This window comes from Apteryx mantelli, chromosome 10 (genome assembly GCF_036417845.1).
Source record: "Apteryx mantelli isolate bAptMan1 chromosome 10, bAptMan1.hap1, whole genome shotgun sequence".
Classification (NCBI taxonomy): Eukaryota; Metazoa; Chordata; class Aves; order Apterygiformes; family Apterygidae; genus Apteryx; species Apteryx mantelli.
Genome location: NC_089987.1, coordinates 15,971,517 through 15,977,845, shown reverse-complemented (window position 1 = coordinate 15,977,845; position 6,329 = coordinate 15,971,517).

The window sequence follows — 6,329 nt, the reverse complement described above, 5'->3', positions numbered from 1 at the left end:
CTCAAAATGCTGTTACACTGGCAAATGTTAGTGGCTCAGTTATGGGCCTGGGAACAGTCAAGGAGTGAAGGCTGAACAGAAGAACAATAAAAACATTCATGGTATTGTGAGAGCTAGAGCAGTAGGAACTGGTCAACGTGGCAGGATCTGAGCAAGGTGTTAATCATATGCCTCAGCGGATTGGTTGCAAGTGTAGAAAAAGGGGATTAACGCATGTTTTCTCATCAGAAAACTTGACAAGCAGCCATAAGACTGTCAGGTATTTTACAAAAGCAGGAAAGGAAATTGTAAGCAAGGAAAGTGATGCCTCTTTCTTTTTCCCTCCGGTATGTTCAAGGAAATTATTTCATAAATAAATAGGATTGTGCCAAAGACCCACTTAATTCCAATGAATTTCTCCACTTGATTGAAATATTTCAGGAAGGCTCAAAATGTGGGCTGTTTGTTTGAACCAAGGAGTAACAATATAGTGTAACAAAAACTGTGTAAGAATTTAGATAGGGATTACATAAAATGGAGCTTGATATGGGACTGTGTTTGAATACCTCTTGGAAAGCTTCTTGAAAAGGCAAGTGTCCTGTCTCCTAACTTGTGTAGTTGTGCCAGCTAAAGGTGTTTGCATATGCTGTTTGTTGTTTGTTTCTGGATTAAATTAAAGGCATTGAGCTTGGTTCAGAAATCTTTATATAATATTAAATCTCTAGCTATCACCTCATTATCTGTGTATAGAGATTATCTGTCATACTACTTGAGATCTGGTAATAGTCCTTGATTTAAAAAATGAAAATGCATGTATTTTATGGAGGGCTTATTACTCGGTACTTTCTCTCATTGCCTATCAGTGCCCAGTGATGTGTTTCTTCAGGGCATGGTGTAAGACCAGTTTGTTGTACTCAGGCTTAACCTCCCAAAAGCCTTTCCAAAAGCAAACCCTCAGAAACCCCTTCTTATCTTGTTCAACCCTACAGCAATTCAAGTTTCAAAACTAAGAGAAGTTATTATACATGTTTCTCATAATTTTCAAATCAGTTTATGATCTTGTAGTTTATTTATTGAATGGCCAAATAGTTAAAATAGTATTTGTGTATTGTATCAAGTGTGTTACATATCCACAGAAATTTTCCAATATTATAGCATTTTAAATCTTATTATAGTTACACATTTCATTCTTGACTCACGTGGAGTCAAAGATGATTGGATATTTACATATGTAAGAACTGGGTGATTCAGGAGACTTGAATTGGTTTTAAAGGCTTTTAAATTCATTTAGGCAGTTGGAATACAAATCAGGTCAGTGCTGACTGGAATTGTATTTCATCTAATGACTAGTTATGGACTCTTGTGAAATAACTTGATGGTCTTAAGCCTCTGCTGGGATCTGTACTGATCCTCAGGAGGGCACTGCTTGTGTGGCTCTTTGTGTTGCTAAGTGTACTCCTACTCTCTTGAAAATCAGTGCTTTTTGTTGTTCCACAACAGAATTTAGACAATTACTTCATCCACTTTGGCAGACAGCCACTTGCTTCCCTCCTAAAACTGCAAGGTAGTAGTTGTCTAGAGATATGATGACCATAAGTACTTCTATGGAGCTCCATGAACTCACAGAGTTGCTAGATAGCCTATCATTGATTGATATATATTGTTTTTTTCTTTATATATAACATTTATAAAAAAAAAAAAAAAAAGAATCTGTGCAACCTAATCTTGTGATTCCTGTATGCTAGGATATCCAGGAAATCTCAAGTTGCTGGTCTAGATATTAGAAGGGATGAAACTGAGGAAGAAGGTGAGTCTTGCTTAAGCTATACAGTGCTTCTGAAAAGTTAGTTGTTCTGGTATTGCATGAAATCTCCATTTCTGAAAATGCTTCTGTAATATACTTTAATGTGTGTGTGTGAATTAAAAGATAACAAGGCACCTTTCTCCCCAAAATAACTTTTAAAAAGCATTTAGCTTTTTCTTCACTTTAAAAAGATTATTTTTTTTGTCTCCCTAACACCCTCTCCATTGCTAAATTGAAAACCTTCCATCTTCCCTTAATCTTTCTATAAAACCTGTCTTCTGCCTCTTCTTTCAAATTCAGCCTCTTAGAAATCCTGAAAAAGACATAAGTTGTAAATAAATCAAATGCATGACATTCAAACAAAAGCAGTAAAGAAAAATATTTCTTCATGAAATAACTGAGATCAGTTATATTAGTTGATTGTAATAATTAAATACAAAAATTCAGTCTGATTTTTTTTTTCAAGCTGTCTTGTAAATGTTTGAAGACTTAGTACATAGCTGCACTATAATTAACTATAGACTATAACATACATCTTCTATGAGTATATCCAGTGAAGTCAACTGGTACATCAGGACTGTCAAATCCAACCAGTCTAGTGTAATATCAGCTTTAGAATGAAATATTTATTATTTTAAATGTTAAGTTTTGGATCCTATTTATTGCCTTTTGAAACTTTAGCTTTTGCATTTTGAAGGTTTTGTTTGTTCCCTTTTTTAGTAGAAACTGAATTTGAGGGAGTTGCCCGAGTGCCACAAATATTAGAGGTAGGCCTTCAGGAAAAAAAAATAAGCCTTTTGTCATGTAAAGTATTTATCAATAAAATTATGGGAGTCTGAAATACTATATATATATATAAATATATATATAAGGATTTACCACTTAAAAGTAGGATATCATACATATTTCAGAGAATCTCTGTACACTCTTACAAAGAAGGCTTAATTCAACAGTCTATATATGAAGGTCTTAAGTGTAGCCCAAAACGGCTTTCTTGTGGAAATACTGTTAGCTCAGAATATACAAAAATGTTACTGTACAAAATTTGTGGTCAAAATATATGAAATAACTATCAGCCTTTGCCTGAAAAAAAAATTTATATTTTAATGAACTGCTGTAAGTAGTTGCAGTATTATTTCATTTTTTATGGCATCAGAGAGTTCCTAAATAAAGTCTGGGAATAGAAAAGTTTTACAGCATATGCAGTGAAGAATATAAATGAACAGTCATTCTGCTGCAGAGAGAGATCAGTAACTGATCTTCTATCTTAGTCAATCAATATTATTGTCTTTAAGAGCACTCCTGGATGTTTGAGACAAACTTTGAAAGCTTGTCATCTCCCTTTCTGTGACACTGGGAAATTGTGGACTACAGAAATCATTAGTAATGCATCCAAAGGGATATTTTACAATAACATTTTTGGGGGAGATATTCAGTGGTTAGACAAAAAATAAAGAGGATAAAAATATTTTATTTGTACTTTTGTAAATGTATCATTTTGCATATGGAGAATAGCATTTTTCTTGTAAAGTCATACTGCATTTAATCTTTCGATGATTATCTTAATGTCCTTTTGTAATTTGTGTAATTGCTAATTTGTAATTAGCATACTATGTTACCTTCAGGTACTTCTCTTGCACACAAGTTTCAAAATAAGCTTATATTTTAGGACATTATGTACTCAGTTTTCTTAATGGCTGAACATTCTCATTTCAATCCAATAAAGTAGTTAGAATAGGATACTCAAAAATGCATAAAAATTCATTATTACTTTTAGAGACTCTTAAAAATTCTGTAAATAGAAAATTCACTTAAGCATGTGTATTTTTATTAGCTTCAGTGGTACTACTTGAAAGCTTAAAATTGAGTTTGTTTGGATGCTTTGCTTAGGACTAAAGCATGTAGCTATCAGGATCAAGTGTTATTATGAATGATCAGAATCAGTACTTCTGCCCAAGAAACTAGATGCACTCACAAAATTTGAATATCCTGTTTAGCAACCATTGGCAATTGTATTTCTAAATCTCAAGTGGTGAAAACACCATAAGAGAAAGTTGCCGTGTCTTGCTAATATGCTGTTTTCTAGAAAACTTTGTTCTTGCAACAAAGAATTTCTCAGTGTTTTGCAAAAACATGTAAAATATCACTATTAACATATATAAAATTATATTACAATAATATACATGAATTTGTAAAATATTGTAGCAACTAACAAATAGTGTGAACAGGTTTATCCCTCTTACTAAATAAATACAAAATCAAAGTGCTTTCAAGAAAGAATATTGTCTAAAGCTTAGAGAAGAAAAAATACATCTTATAATGTAGTCATAATGTCAGCATACTTTGATAAACTAGCTCTCTCTGGTCTAATTTACTGATTTGTAAGACAGAAGTGGTGAATGTCCTAGTGCAATGTTTTGTAAGCTGATCAGTGCTTATAAAATGGTTTTAATTTGATTTGGTATATTTTTATGAGAGGAGCTATCGACACCAAATATATTTGGGAAAAATTTCTGGAGAATGAGCTTCACAAATTTTTATATAATCTCTTATATTCAGATATTTTTCTTTTAACTGCTAACTTGTACACTGACTGCATATAAAATTATTTTAATCAGTAAATATAATATAAAACTGAAGACTTATGATCTTTATTGTCTACTAATGAAACAGTAATCGCACTAAACTACAGGTCTAGATACATATATAATGTAGATTGATCAGAGGCTGAGCAATGGTGACCTATAGATGGAAGGAGCTTATGTAATTCACTGAAGATAAAAGTCTTCAAAATTAGAGAAGGGGAAATACTGTTTTTGTGTTCAAAAAGTTTCAAGAATGGGCTAAAATTATAATATGGGAGTCTTAGGTTATATATCGTGGGAGAAACGCTGCAATGGTGAGGACAGATAAACACTAGAACAGGTTTAAGAGGAAAGTTGTAAAATTTCTACCACAGCAGGTTTTTATGAGCTGTTTAGACAAACACCTATCAGGAGTAACGAAGACATAGCTGATTCTACCTTGGAGCAGCGGATGGATTAGATGACCTGTTAACATGCCTTTGAGACCTTCTTAGTCTGATTTCCCAAGGTAACGAGGCCTGGGCGACCTTGCTAGCGTGTGTATTCCTGTCAGCCCTCTCTTACTAGCTTTTGAACCTATGGGTTAGTTCACTCCAGTGTGACAGAGGAATGAGTCTCCAAGCTAGTAAGGGTCTTGAAATTTTCCTGAAAGGTGTTATAATCCATAGAGGAGAAAGACTCAAATAAGTAGCCCCAATGAGAGCAGGAGGACAACATGAATGCTTTGGTCTGCCAGCTGGGCAGCTGGAAGATGTGAACTGGGTGACCAACCAGTTGGTGTGCACGCATAGCTCGGAAGCAGCTGCGCTGTGCTCCCTCTTGCTCAGCTGTCAGCTACAGGGCACGGGCACGCTGGAGCACTGCAGGGGAGTAAGACATGAGGGGGCAGGCTGGAGGCATTGCAGGAGTGAGGTTATCAAGAACAGGGTAAAGTGGGAGGTTACTGTGGTGAGGAGAGAGGTAGGAGAAAAATCCATTAGAAACTAAGCTTAATTAGTTTCTCTAATATACAGGACTGTGAGGCTGTATACAGTTTTCTTCTTTTAGCTAAAAGTTAGCATGGGTTTGCAGGATCAAAGCCTTAACCACAGAGATGCTTGTAATAAACCACACAGACTATGGAACTGATAAGGGTTCTGGTTCTCATATCTAAAAATACTAACTGCTACTAGTAGAGAAGCTTGTTTCTTGCTGCCTGTAGATGACTACCTTCTTTCAACTTCGACTACTGAATAGGCTTCTGTATGTTTAATAATACTTCAAATGATTGGCCCTATTTTGTACTAAAATCAAGGTAGGAAAAAAGCTAATATTGATAACAGGATGCTTCAGGAATATGCCCCTTCCTATCCAGAACAAAAATAATATTTTGCTTAACCCTTGCCTATTTCTTTAAGAATTCAAGTAAGTCAGCAATTATAATCGGAGCTGGTTGCAACCTAACCTACAGCTCATAATCATTTCTGAGTATATCACTACCCATGAACACTTACAAGAAAAGGCTCAGTAACCACAGCGTAACTACAAGATTTGCAGGGAAAAAGGCACAAAGAAGTTGTACTCCTATAGTTGTCTTCCTTTGACACTAAATAATTGGTATTATTTACACTTAAGAGGATTCCTAAATAGTGGGGATTGAAAAATATTGCATTACTACAGTGAAATACTCTTAAGAAGCTGCCTTAATTCTGAAATCTCTCAATAAGAGCTAGACTTGGCAGATTTGACATAGGAATGTTATACAGAAAGAAGTGCTTGCTGGTCATCAAAAGGAATGAGTAGGATATTGAGAACCATCTGGATAACCAATTAAACTAGCCAAGAAAATGCTTCAGTCATTCAAAAAATAAAGTAAGATCATGAATACATATTTTTAAATATTTTACTGAAAATAAAATAAACACTGGCTGTCCTCTGGCAAACCTCTGAAGAGCAGCCGTAGATGAACAGGGTCCTAATCC